The sequence below is a fragment of the Pseudorca crassidens genome, chromosome 3, assembly GCF_039906515.1.
Source record: "Pseudorca crassidens isolate mPseCra1 chromosome 3, mPseCra1.hap1, whole genome shotgun sequence".
NCBI classification, from domain to species: Eukaryota; Metazoa; Chordata; class Mammalia; order Artiodactyla; family Delphinidae; genus Pseudorca; species Pseudorca crassidens.
The window spans coordinates 47,389,725-47,410,422 of record NC_090298.1 but is presented as its reverse complement, the minus strand read 5'-3'; the positions used below and the strand labels follow the sequence as shown (position 1 = coordinate 47,410,422).

General features: G+C 37.6%; 1 protein-coding gene across 11 annotated transcripts in view; it reads left to right on the top strand.

The window, feature by feature from the left end:
* The window catches only part of PDE4D (phosphodiesterase 4D), a 1,449,034-nt gene that overhangs the window by 248,300 nt on the left and 1,180,036 nt on the right, over nucleotides 1-20,698 (top strand). The window contains exon 1 of one of the 11 annotated variants that reach the window (XM_067730744.1): nucleotides 667-885. The exons of the other annotated variants lie outside the window; for them this stretch is intronic. The gene's annotated coding sequence lies outside the window, so the exon portion shown is untranslated. Of the gene's footprint in view, nucleotides 1-666; nucleotides 886-20,698 lie in introns of those variants that run through there. 11 annotated transcript variants of the gene reach the window in all.

Sequence of the window (20,698 nt, the reverse complement as noted above, 5' to 3'; positions counted from 1 at the left end):
GAGGAGGGACCAGGGTGATGAATACATTTTGATTTCTGATTCTGTATCATAGTGCAAATGAAGATTTTTTTTTAAAAGAAAAGCTATGTCTAGTTGTATCTTTGCAAAATGCCTTTTCAGAAAATAAGTTTTGAATATTCACTTTAATACTATTACTTGTGACCCTACCTAGGCTCTGTGCTGTTAAATCTTAGGTGTGTGAGTCTTACAGCTGAGTAGTAATTTTAGTGACATTTTAATGTCAGATCCTCTCCTTAGTAGGCTGTTTGCATATTGCATGCAAGCTATATATTAGGATTTTTTTTTTAACTTAAGATATGTTGGTAAATGATTTTGACATGACTTGTTCTGTTGGACTAACTGTATTTTATAAACATTATTATGCTTTACTCTTGAATGACATATGACACTGAGAGACAGAAACTGGGTTTCTGTCCTGCCATGGCGGCTTGGTATTGATCTTGTTCAGCTAGTTGCTTATTACTTCACCCTAAATGTTGAATAGACTGCATGGAGCCCTATGTGGGTATGAGGGGGAAATGGGGCCAGAAGTTGCATTAACATACCATTAAGCTGTGGTCAGCTTCTCCCTAAAGGGCTGTAAGCCTCTTAAGACAACTTCCTTTTTAGGGAGTTGTAAAGCATAGAAACTTCAGAGGAAGGGGCCCAGCTGCAGGCATAGGGTTAGGAGTTTTCTAGCTCAGAGGAGTGACTTAGCATCAGAGTGGGCCATGAATGGCTCTTTCCTGCTGTGGCTCAGGCCGAGTCCACCCATCAGTTACAGCCTCTGGGAAGAGACAGACACTCGGTGGTGACCTTTGGAGGCATATGTTCATTCTCTGGTGATGCTCCTTGCAGAGTGAAAGCCAGCTCCTCCTTGATCAGGTATGGTGCCATTGTCTTGAGAGTGATCAGAGATAAGAGTGGTGATGCAGATGTGTTAGGCTATGGTACATGCAAATGTAGATTTTGGGGGGTGCTGAATTTAGAATGATCTAGAAATGTCTTGTTGGAATTAGCAGGCAGGCAAGATGATTTTGATACCAGGATCACCAAAGTCAGGATATGAGAGCTTGACCATATACTTGTTGGGATAAAACATTGATGAGACAAATACGTTTTAAAAAAGAAAGATTAGAAGAGTCATGAAAGAATTGTGACTAGCCAGCCTCTCGTCACTATCTCCTTTGCTCCACTCAAGTCTAAGTTACAATGGTCTCGCCCCTGGGCTAGTGCAATAGCCTCCTCACTAAGTTCTCTATGGCCATCCTGCCCCCTGGAGGCTGGCCTCCACACCGCTGAAAATACAAGTCTGGTTTTGCCACTCTGCTGTCCAAACTTTCCAAGGGCTTCACATCTCACTAGCAGGGAGATAGTAAGTTTTTACTGTGGCTGACATGGCATTACAGGGTCTGCCCCTGGCCCCCTCTCTGCTCTCATCTCACACTGTTCTTATTCTCATTTATTCCACTTGGGTCCCTCTGCTTTCCTTGATGTTCGTTGAATATGCCATCCACCCTTCCTTCTCAGAACCTTTCCACATGCATATTCCTCTCATTGGAGTGTTCTTCCTCCAGATATCCATATCACTCACTTCTTCATTTCATTCCCATCTCTGTTCAAAAAACACGTTCTGAGAGAGAATTTGTAGCCATGGTATCTAAAATAGCACACTCACACCCACCCCATCACTCCCAATCAAATTACCCTGGCTTCTTCTTCTTCATAACACTCATCATCACTTGTCATACTCTATTAAGTCAAATGATATGAAATTACCTTTTTTATGGGTCAGGAACAATCAAATATTGGCCATTCGCTATGGTTCAAACTAAAATATATTTGTTAATTTATCATTTTCATTTCAACCTAAAATACATTTATTAATTTGTTTATTATTTTTATTCTTTCCCCAGCACTAAGATTTAAACTCTGTGAGACCAGGGGTTAGATTTGTTTTGGGCAAATTCCCCAGTGTCTAAAATATAGCAGGCTCTTAGAAAAGCTATATTGAATGCATGGAAAGAAAGAAGAAAAGCTGATGAAATTTGTTGATAGTGAACAAAGAAAACTTATATGGAAAGTGATCTGTGCTTAGACAGTGTAGAAAAATATGATTGGAAGAACTTCTGAGAGAGTCCAGAAAAATTTAAGGACTTATTTGGATCCACGTGAAGTACAGTGTAAAGTTTCTATTTAATTGGAGTTCTGTGCTACGTATGGACATTCATTATATATTTTTTAATATAGTTTCCTGAAACTGGGACTAAGGGATAAAACAGTCTTAGATAAAACACTTTTGAGCTTAAAAAGTTTCACAATTGGTAAGTTACAATGATTCATAGCTTGCCAATTGTGATATCATTGATTCTTATTAGAAAGAAGTTATTTTTTACTTTCAGTTCTAGAAACATGGCTGATAACTTTAGTATTGTGCCTTATGCAAACATGTAGAAATACTAGATTAAATAAACTGTTTCATGTATATCTGATCTTGAAAGGAAATAAAGGTATCACTGTGAGTCAGAAATAAAGATAGAATTGAAAACCTCAGGGATAAACATGTGAATGATGCTGTGGTCACTCTTGGGAGGATGTAATTAGTCTCCTTAAACCAAGGGCTTATGTTTTAACAACTATGTGGAAATATGAAATGAAAAATTGCGACTCTGTGGGTTGAAACGGATCTTCAGCGCAAAGTTGTTTTGAATAGGAGGCTCTAGAAAAAAAAATCCACCATCAGCACAGAAGAAACAAGAAAGATGTGTCTTAGAAAATAATATTTTCTCCAACCACATATCACTGTGGATTTATGGCTCATTTGGATTTGGGATTTGAATCTGTACTCCTTGTATAATATGGAAAAGAACCACAACTTGAGAAATTAACCCAGAAGACTCTAGGCCACTGATAACTCTTAAACATCTGGCAAAACCATTTGCAAGCTTCTTGGGAAGGAGATTACCATTAAACCAAAGCTTCATAGGATTCCTACAGATAAATTCCTTCTAAAGATTAAATTATAACCTAAAATTATAAAACATAAGAAAAAAGGCCCCCAATGAATAAGAGTTATAAAACATAACAATGAGCAGGATTAAAATTTAATACCTTCTAATGATGGAAATATCCAATAGAATAGTATAAAATAAGAATATTAAAAATGATTAAAATGTAAAAACAAATTACAAATAAGAAAAGTTAGGTTTGCAAGAAATAAAAAATTATCAAATGTGTTAAACAACAAATTAGATATAACTTAAGAGAGACTCAATCAACTTTAATGTAATTTAAAGAAATCAACCAGAATGCATTAAGGAGAAAAAGAAAATATGAGAGAAAAGTTAAGAGACACGTTGGAGAGAAAGAGAAAATTCACTGTTTAATAGGCATTCTAGAAGGAGAGAATAGGGAGAATTGGGAAGAGACAATATCTGATTGCCAGGAAATTAAATTAAGAATTTAAGCAAAAAACAACAAAAAAATCCCAGATAGATTTGAAAATTAATAAATACACTTCTAAACAACACATGAGTCAAAGCAAAAACATAATAAAAATTAGAAAATATTTAAAACTGAATGTTAATGCAAGGCTGTGGAGAAGATGCTGTTGTGCACTGTTGGTGATAAAGTGGAACAGCCACTGTGGAAAATAGCATGGAGGTTTCTCAGAAAACTAAAAATAGAACTACCATATGACCCAGCGATTCCACTCCTGGGTATATATCTGAAAAAATGAAAACACTAATTCAAAAAGATACATGCACCCCAGTGTTCATAGCAGCATTGTTTACAATTGCCAAGATATGGAAGCAAACTAAATGTCCAGCAACAGATGAATGGATAAGTAAGATGAATAATTAACTAGAGGGTTCATGGGGGAAAAAATTGTTCCACAATTAACTAGAGGGTTCATGGGGGAAAAATTATCTGAGTCAAAGAACTCTGGGAAGTTTCAGTATACTTGTAACTAATAATATTGTAGAAAATACCTTTAAGTAAATGCAGAATCTGCATTTTGCGAAGGTCCCAGACTAAAGGCAATGTGGTATCCTGAAACAGAAAAAGGATATTAATGGAGAAATTGATGAAATCCTAAGAATATCTAGTTTAGTTAATAACATTATATTCATGTTAATTTACATTGCAAAGATAGTACAGAGGATTCTCCTATACACTTTACCCAGCTTCCCCTAATATTAACATATTACATAACCATGATACCTTGCCCAAATTGAGAATCTATAAATTTAAAATTATTCCAGAATGAAAATCTTATCAACAAATATCCCAGGTAGTCAGATGATTCATTTTTACGTTAAATTTTGAGAAGCACCACCAGGATACTCTTTAAAAGTGCAGTTTCTTTGGTTTTACCCCAGACATCATAAATAAGAACTTGTGGGTTGGAGATGGGATTCTGAACTTTAAAAAATCTCTTCTGGTGGTTGTTATGCACACTAAAATGTGAGATGCTAGTTTAGAGCTTTCTTTAAGGAGTTACCTTTCTTTGAAAAATGTAATGGAACTTGTTAGGCTGTGGTCCATAAATGCCAGTCTATAGCCTGATATAGAGCTATTATAAAATTTTCACCAGCCTGTGGCACAATGAGGAAAAACAGACTAACGATCTACTTCTGAAATAGCAGCATGAGTAGCCCTATGGACTGGCTCCTCACTGAAATAACCATAACTAGAGAAAATTATTTTAAAAACCTAACCACTTAAGTCTCTGGAAATTGTCCCAGGGACATACAGCAAATGGAGAAACATTTAAAGAAAATCTACTAAGTTGAGGCTAAAACAGCCAGAGTTTTCTAGCATTTAAGCCATGACCTACTACCTCTCCCTCTGTCCCCACCAGCTCATCATAATAGAACCTACATTCCAGGTGGTTGTAGTAGAAAACATGGAACTTCCTCTCCCCGAAGCTTCCAGTCTAGGGCTACAATATCTACCATGGAGGGGCAGGCCACCAGCATTTCTAATCCTTATCCCCAGTTCTATGTTGTAGAACTCTTCCAGGCAAGACTTAAAAGTCTAGGGCTTCCATCCCCATCTTATAGGGTAAAATTTGATCATAAGCATGGTAGGCCAAGGATAATGGGCTCCAATCACCCTCATCCCAGCTTGCTCACAGGACAGAGGTTCCCAGAAGAGGTAAGTCTAGAAGACCAGAGGCTATCGTCCCTGGGTAACACCTGTTTTACAAGCAGAGTCTACTCTGAGAGAAACAGGCCACTATTCCCTCCCCAGATCCAGAGCAGTGGTGCAGAGATCTTTTCCCAGATCTTCTCCCCCTGCTCTCTCCAGGGGGAGAGCAGGCTATAAGACAGAGAACCTCATAGTTCTCCCCAAAGGAACTGACTTTATCTGGATCAGAATGTGAAAACATTTAAGTCTTAGACTACTGTTGAGAAAAATGGAGATTTTGGTACTAAACAATTAAGAAGAGGCTGCTAGCTCCATGATAACAAAAAGATAAATTATAGGCCAGCTAAAAGTCTAACAGATAGTACCAGAGGAAGAGACAGCTAAGAAGAGTCCTTCTGGGGTTGTAACAAGCCTCAAAAACCCCAGAAGTGTCCCAAATTGAATTGAATTAAATTGTGGAACAGTTTATCTCCCAGGGAATTGTTGAAAACAATAGAGAAATCAGCCAGCAATTAACAGAAGCTAATAGTCCTGTGTTTTACTAACAGAGGCACACAGCTTAACTGAGATCAGGGAAAGAGGCAGTCAAGAAGAGCCATGCTAAAACCACTGTCATCTTGGGGTGATTGTGAGCATGTTCAAGGCTGTGCCCTCTGAAGAGTGACATCAGATGTTGCAAACTGCAGGGCAAATAGACTTCACTGAAATAAGCCAGTTAAATCACTAAATAATTAAGCAAAAACAATGACAAGCCCCACAGTGTGGGAAACAGTATCCAGAGTTGCTGAAGTATATTGTTGAAAATGTCCAATTTCAACAACAAAAAATTATAAGGCATGCAAAGAAGCAGGAAAGTGGGATTCATACACAGGAAAAAAAAAAAGGAGGCAAGAGAAATTGCATTTGAGAAGACCAAGATCTCATATTTAGCAGAGAAAGATGTCAAAACAACTATTATAAATATGTTCAAAGAATTAAAGGATAGAAAAAAACAAAAACACTAATTCGAAAAGATACAGGCACCTCAGTGTTCATAGCAGCATTATTTACAATTGCCAAGATATAGAAGCAACCTAAGTGTCTATCAACAAATGAATGGATAAATACACACACACACACACACACACACACACACACACACACACACACACACAATGGAATACTACTCAGCCATAAAAAAGAATGAATTTTTGCCATTTGCAGCAACATAGGTGGACTTGGAGAACATTATGCTAAATGAAATAAGTCAGACAGAGAAAGGCAAATACTGTGTGTGTGTGTGTGTGTGTGTGTGTGTGTGTGTGTGTGTGTGTGTAGCCATGGCCTCCCTCTGCTGTTCTTCAAGACTATATAGCTACATCTTATATGTATGAGGTTACATTAGTATAACCACAGGTTACACTCATGGTTACCTGTGGTAGGGGGAGGGGCAAGATAGGAGTAGGGGATTAAGAGGTACAAACTATTAAGTATATAATAAAATATAATGACATATTGTACAACACAGGGAATATAGCCAATATTTTATAATAATTATAAATGGAGTATAACCTTTAAAAATTGTGAATCACTGTATTGTGCACCTGTAACTTATATAATACTGTACAGCACTATACTTCAATTAAAAAAGAATTAAAGGATTATCATAATTTAAAAAGTAAAGGAAGATAGGAGGACAATATTTCATCAAATGAAGAATGTCAGTAAAAAAATAGAAATTGTAAAAAAGAACCAAAGAGAAATTCCAGAGTTGAAAGTTAAAATAACCTAAATGAAAAATTTACTAGAGGGGTTCAACAGAAGATATGACCTGTCAGTAGAAAGAATTAATAAAGATATATTGATAAATATTATATAATATAAATAACAGAAAAGTAATGAAGAAAAATAAACAGAACCTCAAAGAAATGTGAGACACCATTACATACAGCAATATATGCATAATTGGAGTATCAGAAAGTAGAAGAATGGTCCAGAAAAAGTATTTGAAGACCACAATAATTTGTTCCTTGAGAAATTACCTTTTCTTCTGAGTCTAACCTTCCTATTTTACATTGTTAAAATTTCCCTTTGTGGGAAAAAAAAAAAAAAAGGAAATGTTACTTCTAGTAGATGGTAATTATTTTGTAAGGCCTTTAATTTGCAAAATAAAATGTTGGCACTCTATTGATCTCAAAATTTTTTTAACATAAAAATTTTATTGTTCCATAAAATCCTAAATTGTGGAACCACTGGTTTACGAACTATGTCTATTCAGTGGCCCTTGGAACCTGACAGTGTTAAGAAAAATAATAATCATTAAAGTTTTAACATGAGAAGGGTATTATAGATCTTCAAATGCCTAGCAAAAATACTTACTACAAAGTAAACTTAATGAATATGTGTCGGAATGAATGACAATTGGATCACAAGTATGTGATTTACTCTTGGCATGTGTGTGTGTGTGTGTGTGTGTGTGTGTGTGTGTGTGTGTGTGTGTAGCCATGGCCTCCTTCTGCTGTTCTTCAAGACTATATAGCTACATCTCATATGTATGAGGTTACGTGTTTCTTGATAGTCTTATTCCCATGACATTTTCCTTTGAGCTATTTATAGGCATGCTGAGTTTTCAGTTGAGTTTCAGAAATCCTCTCCACTAAGTATTAAGGAAAAACTGGAACTATCCCCTCCTCCAGTTTTCAGTAATGTTTTCTATTAGTGGTATGGCTGGTGCTGCATTTGCATGTGTTCACTGTTTTCATTAAATTTTCACATTTCTTCTTCTCAGTCTCTGAAAACCTTTTCAATAATTTTATTTGTTCTTCCTCACTGTCTGCAGAGGCACTCTTAATTTCTTGGTGAGAAACTGAAAAATATATTAGCTCCATGGAGGTTTCACTTTACCATTTCTCTTCCATGGGCTGAGTCTAAGCCTTCTTCATGTGTTGTGAACAGGTAGTACCGTGCTGACTGCTATGAAAATGCTTGGTAATAATTATACTCCCTGGACCTTTGTGGAATAACCTGCTTTACCCAATTTAGCACACAGGTGGTTGGGAAACATCTGCAGTCTTTCTTGTCGGAAACATGTCTGTAGGAGGAAGCGCTGGCTCTGAGACACCACCTCATCTCTGTTGGTGTTTCAAGAGCACGCCTTTGATGGGGCTTCCCGAATTTGGATTTACCAGCACATGAGGCTAAACACTAGAACTGCAGTATTTTGGACCATGATGCGCAACCAAGGTAAAACATCAGTGCCAGGAAATTATTGCTGATCCACCTGGTAACCCAGGAAGAATTGATCAGAGACTTAAAAGATTTAAAGTTGTAAGAAAGGAGGATTATTCCTTGGTTCAAAAGGCTGAGTACTCAAAAGGCAAGACCTGCCTGCACTCCTGTCAGCCACTAAATTATTGTCTTAGGAGAACAGAACCATAATGATAGCCAGAGTATTGCTTAATATCTGCTGCTATTTTAAAGTATTTCCCACAGCATTTCATTGTGTCTTAATGTTACTAAACTTTATATTGCATTTGCTTAAAACTGCTTTAATTGAAGCCATTTAAATTTGCATATCCTACTGAGCCATTTTGTATACAAAGCATTAAAATGCGAAAGTGTTTCTTTTTGAAAGATAGCAAAGATAGAACAGTTGGTTATAGATTCTATTTGTGAAAAACCAGCCTTGAACAGGGCTAACAAGAGAGTGATTAAAGGGAGTGTATTAAACAATTGCCTAAGGGAGTCGCCCTTCCCTTGTACTGCATCAGCTCACAGTGGGACGTCTCTCACCTTTGCTGTTAGTGGAACTCATTTTTGGCACGTAATCACTTAAACTATTATGGATATCTTGAGTTATGAATATCTCTTCTCCACAGCTGAACTGCCATCTTGATTTTACGCTGGCCCTCATAGTACCAGGGACAGAGGTGGCAATGTTGTAGGGGCTCGAGACAGAAGGATTTGGGGTCATCATTCTTAGAGGTCCCGGCTGGTCTCACAGAAGAGAATGGTTTACTAGGACTATTATGGTCTCATTTGAATTATTTACTGAGACCCTTTAGGGTGTGTATTTTTTCCATACAAGTTTTTGTTACTTTATCTCTTAGATATGTTACCATGTATTCTTTTAGGCATGGATTTTGTTGGAGATACTGGTGTCAATTGATACTAACCCAAATTAAATGGATCAGATAATTGAGAAGCCCAGGGGGTAGGTAGGTCTGGACCTAGGACTCCAGAGATATCATCGGGACCATTTCTCTATCACACAGCTCAGTTTTTCTCTGTTCTGGCATCATTCAAGCAGACTCCACACACATAACCTTGCCACCAAGTTATATACTTCCCACAAGGTTTACGTCCTATTGCTTCAGCAACATCACTGGAATGACAGCTTCTCTGTACTGATAGTTTTTTTTTTTGACACACACACACTGTATTTTATTTTTACAAGAGATAAATAAACTGACACCAAGCATTGTAAATGCATGACCACAACAAAAGCAACAATGATTGCAATTACCAAACACGAAACCCACTCATACTATGTCATAATATTGACATTCAGTCCAGGAATCCTATACTGTAACAGCTCCTTTACTTTGCAGTGAAAATTGATTTGTATATTTTTTGCCTCTGAGTCCTTGTGGGATTTTTTTTTTTATTAAAACAGAAAGTCACAAAAATTATAATCATCCTCATCAGTTCACTCAGTCCCATGTAATTAATTTTTTTTCATCTTGATCTTTTGTTAGCACTTGTATGAATTCATCAGTTTTCCATTAGAGTTCTGAAAATGCTTATTCATTCAGTTCAGCAGTATAGTCAGTTACCAGAAACCTGTACTTGTCAGAGTCTTTTCCATGAATTCCTTGAAGATGAAACCCTTTTATAGGAACATTTTTGCAAAAGCATCAGAGTACACCCAGAACTGTCTGTAAATGACAAAAGACTTAAAAATGAACACGGTTATAGATTTGATGAAAGTTCATAATAATGCAATTGACAGGAAATTTAGTTATTTCTGAGATATACATTTTAAAGTAATAACTAGAATTATGACTTATAACATTACACCAGAACATATAAGATTTTTAGAAATTTCATGTAATGTCTGAAATATTTATATTAACGTATTTCCATACAAATAACCCAAAGAAAGTTTAGTATTGTTTATTTGTTTGTTTTTTTATACTGCAAGTTCTTATTAGTCATCAGTTTCATACACATCAGTGTAGACATGTCAATCCCAATCGCCCAATTCAGCACACCACCATCCCCACCCCACCGTGGTTTTCCCCCCTTGGTGTCAACTTGGTCTCAACTTCTGCCCTGAAAACTGGTTCATCTGTACCATTTTTCTAGGTTCCACATACATGCATTAATATACGATATTTGTTTTGCTCTTTCTGACTTACTTCACTCTGTATGACAGTCATTAGGTCCACCCATATCTCAGCAAATGACTCAATTTCGTTCTTTTTTATGGCTGAATAATATTCCATTGTATATATGTACCACAACTTCTTTATCCATTCATCTATCGATGGGCATTTAGGTTGCTTCCATGACCTGGCTATTGTAAGTAGTGCTGCAATGAACATTGGGGTGAATGTGTCTTTCTGAATTATGGTTTTCTCTGGGTATGTGAACAGTAGTGGGATGGCTGGATCATATGGTAATTCTGTTTTTGGTTAGTTTTTTTTTTTAACATCTTTATTGGAGTGTAATTGCTTTACAATTGTGTGTTAGTTTCTGCTTTATAACAAAATGAATGAGTTATACATATACATATGTTACCATATCTCTTCCCTCTTGCATCTCCCTCCCTTGCACCCTCCCTAGCCCACCCCTCTAGGTGGTCACAAAGCACCAAGCTGATCTCCCTGTGCTATGTGGCTGCTTCCCACTAGCTATCTATTTTATGTTTGGTAGTGTATATATGTCAATGCCACTCTCTTGCTTTGTCACAGCTTACCCTTCTCCCTCCTCATATCCTGAAGTCCATTCTCTAGTAGGTCTGTGTCTTTATTCCTGTCTTACCCCTAGGTTCTTCATGACATTTTTTTTTCTTAAATTCCATATGTATGTGTTAGCATATGGTATTTGTTTTTCTCTTTCTGACTTACTTCACTCTGTATGACAGACTCTAGGTCCATCCACCTCACTACAAATAACTCAATTTCGTTTCTTTTTATGGCTGAGTAATATTCCATTGTATATATGTGCCATATCTTCTTTATCCATTCATCCAATGATGGACACTTAGGTTATTTCCATCTCCGGGCTATTGTAAATAGAGCTGCAATGAACATTTTGGTACGTGACTCTTTTTGAATTATGGTTTTCTCAGGGTATATGCCCAGTAGTGGGATCGCTGGGTCATATGGTACTCCTATTTTTAGTTTTTTAAGGACCTCCATACTGTTCTCCATAGTGGCTGTATCAATTTACATTCCCACTCACAGTGCAAGAGGGTTCCCTTTCCTCCACACACTCTCCAGCATTTGTTATTTGTAGATTTTCTGATGATGCCCATTCTGACTGGTGTGAGGTGATACCTCATTGTAGTTTTGATTTGCATTTCTCTAATAATTAGTGATGTTGAGCAGTTTTTCATGTGCTTCTTGGCCATCTGTATGTCTTCTTTGGCGAAATGTCTATTTAGGTCTTCTGCCCAGTTTTGGATTGGGTTGTTTGTTTCTTTAATATTGAGCTGCATGGGCTGCTTATATATTTTGGAGATTAATCCTTTCTCCGTTGATTCATTTGCAAATATTTTCTCCATTCTGAGGGTTGTCTTTTTGTCTTGTTTGTGGTTTCCTTTGCTGTTCATAAGCTTTGAAGTTTCATTATGTCCCATTTCTTTATTTTTGTTTTTATTTCCATTACTGTAGGTGATGGATCAGAAAAGATCTTGCTGTGATTTATGTCAAAGAATGTTCTTCCTATGTTTTCCTCTTAAGAGTTTTATAGTGTCCGGCCTTACATTTAGGTCTCTAATTCATTTTGAGTTTATTTTTGTGTATGGTGTTAGGGAGTGTTCTAATTTCATTATTTTACATGTAGCTGTCCAGTTTTCCCAGCACCACTTATTGAAGAGGCTGTCTTTTCTCCATTGTGTATTTTTGTCTCCTTTGTCATAGATTAGTTCACCATAGGTGCGTGGGTTTATCTCTGGGCTTCCTATCCTGTTCCATATCTATATTTCTGTTTTTGTGCCAGTGCCATATTGTCTTGATTACTGTAGCTTTGTAGTGTAGTCTGAAGTCAGGGAGTGTGATTCCTCCAGCACTGTTTTTTTCCCTCAAGACTGCTTTGGGTATTCGAGGTCTTTTGTGTCTCCATACAAATATTAAGTTTTTTTGTTCTACTTCTGTAAAAAATGCCATTGGTAATTTGATAGGGATTGCATTGAATCTGTAGATTGCTTTGAGTAGTATAGTCAGTTTCAAAATATTGATTCTTCCAATCCAAGAAGTTGGTATATCTCTCCATCTGTTGGTATCATCTTTAATTTTGTTCATCAGTGTCTTATACTTTTCTGCATATAGGTTTTTTGTCTCCCTAGGTAGCTTTATTCCTAGGTATTTTATTCGTTTTGTTGCAATCATAAATGGAAGTTTCCATAATTTCTCTTTCAGATTTTTCATCTTTAGTGTATAGGAATGCAAGAGATTTCTGTGCATTAATTTTGTATCCTGCAACTTTACCGGATTCATTGATTAGCTCTAGTAGTTTTCTGGTGGCATCTTTAGGATTCTGTATATATAGTATCATGTCATCTGCAAGCAGTGACAGTTTTACTTCTTCTTTTCCAATTTGGCTTCCTTTTATTTCTTTTTCCTCTCTGATTGCCATGGCTAGGACTTCCAAAACTATGTTGAATAATAGTGGTGAGAGTGGACATCCTTGTCTCGTTCCTGATCTTAGAGGAAATGCTTTCAGTTTTTCACCATTGAGAATGATGTTTGCTGTGGGTTTGTTGTATACGGCCTTTATTATGTTGAGGTAGGTTCCCTCTCTGCCCACTTTCTGGAGAGTTTTTTTCATAAATAGGTGTTGAATTTTGTCAAATGCTTTTTCTGCATTTATTGAGATGATCACACGGTTTTTATTCTTCAATTTGTTATTATGGTGTATCATATTGATTTGTGTATATTGAAGAATCCTTGCATTCCTGGGATAAAACCCACTTGATCATGGTGTATTATCCTTTTAATGTGTTGTTGGATTCTATTTGCTAGTATTTTGTTGAGGATTTTTGCATCTATATTCATCAGTGATATTGGTCTGTAATTTTCTTTTTTTGTAGTATCTTTGTCTGGTTTTGGTATCAGGGTGATGGTGGCCTCATAGAATGATTTTGGGAGTGTTCCCTCCTCTCCAACTTTTTGGAAGAGTTTGAGAAGGATGGGTGTTAGCTCTTCTCTAAATGTTTGATAGAATTCACCTGTGAAGCCATCTGGTCCTGGACATTTGTTTGTTGGAGGATTTTTTAATCACACTTTCAATTTCATTACTTGTGATGGTCTGTTCTTATTTCCTGTTTCTTCCTGGTTCAGTCTTGGAAGGTTATACCTTTCTAAGAATTTGTCCATTTCTTCCAGATTGTCCATTTTATTGCCATAGAGTTGCTCATAGTAGTCTCTTCAGAACTTTGTATTTCTGGGGTGTCTGTTGTAACTTCTCCTTTTTCATTTCTAATTTTATTGATTTGAGTCCTCTCCCTCTTTTTCTTGATGAGTCTGGCTAATGGTTTATCAATTTTCTTTATCTTCTCAAAGAACCAGCTTTTAGTTTTATTGATCTTTGCTGTTTTCTTTGTTTTTATTTCATTTATTTCTTCTCTGATCTTTATGATTTCTTTCCTTCTGCTAACTTTGGGGTTTGTTTGTTCTTCTTTCTCTAGTTCCTTTAGGTGTAAGGTTAGATTGTTTACTTGAGATTTTTCTTGTTTCTTGAGGTAGGGTTGTATAGCTATAAACTTCCCTCTTCGAACTGCTTTTGTTGCATCCCTTAGGTTTTTGATCATTGGATTTTCATTGTCATTTGTCTGTAGGTATTTTTTCATTTCCTCTTTGATTTCTTCAGCGATCTCTTGGTTATCTATTAACGTAATGTTTAGTAACGTATAGTTTAGTGTTTGTGTTTTTCACATTTTTTTCCCTGTAATTCATTTCTAATCTCATAGCGTTGTGGTCAGAAAAGATGCTTGATATGATTTCAATTTTCTTAAACTTACTGAGGGTTGATTTGTGACCCAAGATGTGATCTGTCCTGGAGAATGTTCCAAGCGCACTTGAGAAGAAAGTGTAATCTGCTGTTTTTGGATGGAATGTCCTATAAATATCAATTAAATCTATCTGGTCTATTGTGTCATTTAAAGCTTGTGTTTACTTATTTATTTTCATTTTGGATGATCTGTCCATTGGTGTAAGTGAGGTGTTAAAGTCCCCCACTATTATTGTGTTACTGTCGATTTCCTCTTTTATAGCTGTTAGCAGTTGCCTTATGTATTGAGGTCTCCTATGTTGGGTGCATATATATTTATAATTGTTATATCTTCTTCTTGGATTGATCCCTTGATCATTATGTAGTGCGCTTCCTTTTCTCTTGTAACATTCTTTATTTTAAAGTCTATTTTATCTGATATGAGTATTGCTACTTCATCTTTCTTTTGATTTCCATTTGCATGGAATATCTATTTCCATCCGCTCACTTTCAGTCTGTATGTGTCTCTAGGTCTGAAGTGGGTCTCCTGTAGACAGCATATATATGGGTGTTGTTTTTGTATCTATTCAGCAAGCCTGTGTCTTTTGGTTGGAGCATTTAATCCATTCATGTTTAAGGTAATTATCGATATATATGTTCCTATGACCATTTTCTTAATTGTTTTGGGTTTGTTTTTGTAGGTGCTTTTCTTCTTTTATGCTTCCCACTTAGAGAAGTTCCTTTAGCATTTGTTGTAGAGCTGGTTTGGTTGTGCTGAATTCTCTTAGCGTTTGCTTGTCTGTAAAGCTTTTGATTTCTCCATCGACTCTGAATGAGATCATTGCTGGGTAGAGCAATCTTGGATGTAGGTTCTTCCCTTTTTTCACTTTAAGTATATTATGCTACTCTCTTCTGGCTTGTAGATTTTCTGCTGGGAAGTCAGCTGTTAACCTTATGGGAGTTCCCTTGTATGTTATTTGTTGTTTTTCCCTTGCTGCTTTCCATAATTTTTCTTTGTCTTTAATTTTTGCCAATTTGATTACTATGTGTTTCAGCATGTTTCTCCTTGGGTTTATCCTGTATGGGACTCCCTGCGCTTCCTGGACTTGGGTGGCTATTTCCCTTCCCATGTTAGGGAAGTTTTCGACTATAATCTCTTCAAATATTTTCTCTGATCCTTTCTCTCTCTCTTCTCCTCTGGGACCCCTATAATGTGAATGTTGTTGCATTTAATGTTTTCCTGCAAGTCTCTTAGGCTGTCTTCATTTCTTTTCATTCTTTTATCTTTATTCTGTTCTGCAGCAGTGAATTCCCCCATTCTGTCTTCCAGGTCACTTATCCGTTCTTCTGCCTCAGTTATTCTGCTATTGATTCCTTCTAGTGTAGTTTTCATTTCAGTTATTGTATTGTTCATCTCTGTTTGTTTGTTCTTTAATTCTTCTACGTGTTTGTTAAACATTTCTTGCATCTTCTTGATGTTTGCCTCCATTCTTTTTCCGGGGTCCTGGATCATATTCACTATCATTATTCTGAATTCTTTTTCTGGAAGGTTGCCTATCTCCACTTCATTTAGTTGTTTTTCTGGGGTTTTATCTTGTCCCTTCACCTGGTACATAGCCCTCTGCCTTTTCATCTTGTCTATCTTTCTGTGAACGTGGTTTTTGTTCCACAGGCTGCAGGCTTGTAGTTATTCTTGCTTCTGCTGTCTTTTCTCTGATGGATGAGGCTATCTAAGAATCTTGTGCAAGTTTCCTGATGGGAGGGACTGGTGGTGGGTAGAGCTGGGTGTTGCTCTGGTGGGCAGAGCTCAGTAACACTTTAATCTGCTTGACTGCTGATGGGTGGTGCTGGGTTCCCTCCCTGTTGGTTGTTTGGCCTGAGGCAACCCAACTCTGGAGCCTTCCCTGGCTCTTTGGTGGGGCTAATGGCAGACTCTGGGAGGGCTCACGCCAAGGAGCATGTCCCAGAACTTCTGCTGCCAGTTTCCTCGTCCCCACGGTGAGCCACAGCCACCCCCGCCTCTGCAGGAGACCCTCCAACACTAGCAGGTAGGTCTGGTTCAGTCTCCCCTGGGGTTACTGCTCCTTCCCCTGGGTTGCGATGCGCACACTACTTTATGTGCGGCCTCTGAGAGTGGAGTCTCTGTTTCTCCCAGTCCTGTCGAAGGCCTGCAATCAAATCCCACTAGGCTTCAAAGTCTGATACTCTAGCAATTCCTCCTCCCGTTTCCGGACCCCCAGGTTGGGAAGCCTGACATGGGGCTCAGAATCTTCACTCCAGTTGGGGGACTTCTGTGGTATAAGTGTTCTCCAGTCTGTGAGTCACCCACCCACCAGTTATGGGATTTGATTTTACTGTGATTGTGCCCCTACTACCGTCTCATTGTGGCTTCTCCTTTGTCTTTGGATGTGGGATATCTTTTTTGGTGAGTTCCAGTGTCTTCCTGTCGATGTTTGTCCAGCAGCTAGTTGTGATTCTGGTGTTTTTACAAGAGGGAGTGAGAGCACATCCTTTTACTCTGCCATCTTGGTTCGTCTCTCCTCTTCACCTTTTCTTTCAGGAAATCTTCCCATAAAGCCTTGTACTGATAGTTTTAATAAAAGTCTCAGGATTGAATCTCACTGGACTCAGTTAGGTCACACAACCATTACTGAACCAATCGCTGTGACCAGGGGAGGGTCATATACCAAGACTGCCTGAAATGGGGAGTGTGGTTTCCCCAAGTTAAATCATGATGTCACTTTTGGAAAATGGGGGAATACAGTTCCACCCCCTCAAAAGAAAAATAGTTTGAACTTGTGCCTGCCTTTATGAACTCTTCCCAATAATATCTGCTTTCCTTTTTTACTTGAACATACCTTCTCTTTCCTATATAACCAACTCTGCCTTTCAGCATCCCCCAAGTCATCACTGCATACTCCATGAAAACAGGTGGGAGTAATGAGAAACCATTGAAAAGAACAACCTTAAACCCTGTTTATGACAGAAACTAGGGTTTCATCTGACACTTTCCAGAGCCTGTGCGAAAGCCTACTTACTTCTGATGGATGATGTTTACCATGCTATTGCTTTCGAAGCCTCAGTTAGTTCACTTTAGGCTGCCAAGTGAGATTTTAGGAAGCTCCTCAAGGAAGGTTTTATAAATTTAATACAGGTGGAGACCTTTTCTTGTGCTAACATACTCATTTAGTTTAACATTTTCTTCTTCACTATTGACCCAAAGTTCTCCTCTTTAGTCAAAAGTCATTAGAGTCAAAGGTCAAGGAATACTTTTGTAATATTGAAAGAAGTTCCTGACTGCTCTTGTTCTTACATCAGCTGGAATTGAAATCAGTGGTTCACATTGTTCTTTTTGCCAAAACAAGAGTAAATTATATCTGTGGTCAGAGTGCCTCTTCTAATGGCAAAGAAAGGCCTAGAATGATTCACCTACTCAGTATATGAGTGGTTTTCAAGGAATGAGAAAACAGCAGTAGAACAAATTTCCCCATTATGTGGTCCCATTTTTAACCAGATAGCAGTATTCAGCAATAGGGCTAGTTTCTTCTTCAGAACCTCTCTTCTGGTATCTGTACTGAATGATGTTTCAAAATATTGATAGTTAAAAACTCATTTGAAAATGGGTAAAGCTCTCAAGAAGTTTTTAAGTATTTCCAGATTCACATTTTAGTATTTTACTTTAAAATAGTTGTGGTTTTTTTGGTTAGTTTTAGGCCTTTCATAATCTGTCATTAATTTAAAACAAGTCTACAATAAGCACGAAATCTAAATTGTAGCCAGTACAGCATCCCATGATGCTTATTGCCCTGACTATTCTGATGTGTTCTTTTTTGAAGAGCTTGGGTGTTACGTGGTCAGCACTATGCAAACAATTAATGTAATAGAGTGAAAATGTCCCTTCAGCAGAAATAGCTCCTTCTGGGAGGAGGGTAGCCTGCCTCTAGATTGAAGAAGAGTTAGGTAAGACCATTTCTGTCCAAAATGATTGGGCTGAATTCCAGATTCTCCTAATGAAACTTTGCTGAATAACTGCTATGTTTGCAGCTGTGGAAGTATTCAATATCAAGTGTTGATCGTTGCCACTTGATCAGCTACTTTAAAACTATCATTCTAGAAGCTAAACCCTAGTGATTGTTCAAAGAAGTTGATTGTATAGGAATTTACTTTTGATGACAGTGATGGGTTGTAATCTGGGGTGAGAGCATTTTTTAGTTGTTATGACTTTTGTTGAAGGAGATCTCTGTGAGAGTATGGGTTTTTCCATTGGCCTTTGGTAAATAATGGTATCTTTCAGGACTTAGAAGATAGGGATAGTGATACTTTTATTTTCTCAACTTCCCTGAAATATTCTGAAAACATCAGTTCAAGATCTAAATGTTTTTCTTTTCAGCTGTTATGGTAAAATACTTTTATTTTATCAATCTTTTTAAAAAATTAATTAATTTATTTTTTGCTGCATTGGGTTTTCGTTGCTGCTCAGGGACTTTCTCTAGTTGCGGCAAGCGGGGGCTACTCTTCATTGCAGTGTGCGAGCTTCTCATTGTGGCGGCTTCTCTTTTTGCAGAGCACGGACTCTAGGCACGCAGGCTTCAGTAGTTGTGGCACGCGGGCTCTAGAGCGCAGGCTCAGTAGTTGTGATGCACGGGCTTAGTTGCTCTGCGGCATGTGGGATCTTCCCAGATCAGGGCTCGAAACTGCGTCCCCTGTGTTGACAGGTGGATTCTTAACCACTGCACCACCAGGGAAGTCCTATTTTATTAATCCTTAAAAACTTTACAATCAAGCAACTTTAAAGGCTTCATCTCAGGAGAAAACACTGTGACTGACAAAAATGATACTTCATTTTGAAAAGTAAATTTGTTAACCTTGTGAGAGAAATGATTTGATTTTGTGGTTTTCATTTCTGAATGCAATTGACACATCACAAACTTAAAAAAAATAATACTAGATCAACATTGGTATTACAAGAAGACTAAAGTTCTGAAATGATTATATCCAAGATGCTAGAATGTGTATTATTTATGAGTGGTGAGTGGCATATACTTCTACTATTTAATTATAATTCTTTGATGTCTTGAAATTCTCAATTTAGGATTGTTTCTTTCTTATTTTAAGCAGAAAAAGTAAAATACTGATATAAAAAATCCAAATATATCAGTAAACTTGTATGAAAATTCTTTTAAATCGATAACCTAATTATTCTTAGTTCTTAGCTATTTCATTATAACTGCATTCAAACTACTCTAGAATGTAATGGCTTAAAAATAACCAGTTTTACTATTTTTCCTGATTCTCATACCTGGGCCGGCTCAGGAGGCAGTTATTTCCCTGGTGGTCCCTTATGTGGCTGTCTTCAGCTGGTGGGCCAACAGTGGGCTGGGGCCAGGTTCAGCTGGGATGCTGAGATGACCGGGCTTCCATTACTCCATGTAGTTTCAGGGCCTGTCTCCCTTTTTACATGGTCTTTCAAAGTGATTCTTTAGTAGCAGAACTTCTTACACAGCAGCTCAGGGTACCCAACAGTGCAGGAGTAAAAGTTTCTAGGCCTTCTTAACCCTTAGACACGGAACTGGCACGGCATCACTTTCACAGCATTCTTTTGGTTAGGGAAAGTCACAGGGCCATCCCAGGTTCAAGGGGAGAGGATAACATGAGGGTGTACTACCTGGAAGCATGGTTTATTGGGGGCCACCAAAGGCACAGTCTCCTGCATTAGCGTTTATTGATGCATTCAAATGATGTGCGGTATTTCTATATTTGTTATAAAGTACAGGGTGCCGTGAGGATATGTAAATATTAGGGAAGGGAAGTCGGGATAATTTTCCCTGAGGAAGAGTGCTTGAATTAAGAATTAAAGAATGAGGGGAGTAGAGTAGTGAAGTAATGGGCAAGGGAAGAGACGCATTCCAGGAGGTGACCCTGAAGTAGAAGAAAACATGCATTGAGGGGAGTGGGGTATTTGAGGAAATGAAAGTAGACAATGTGACTATAATACAAAAGCTAGGGCAAGAGTGATGTGAAGTGGGGCTGAAATGGAAAACGGGAGCCAGAGCACATATGGGCTTGTCAGCCATGATAAGACTTTGTGAGAGCAATAGCATACCACTGAAGGATTTAAGGGATTAGGTGGGGATTGTGGCAAAAATGCAGGTTGACAATTTGTAAAAATAAATCTAGTCTCTGTGTGGAGAATTAATTTAAGATGACAAGAGTGAATGTAGAAAGATGGGTTTGGAGGTTATGACAGGAGTCTAGGTGAGACAGGATGATGGAGAGATTGGAGATTAAGTGTGAGTATAAGATGTTTAGTAGGCAAACCAGACCATACCTAGTTTGCTATGGTATGGGG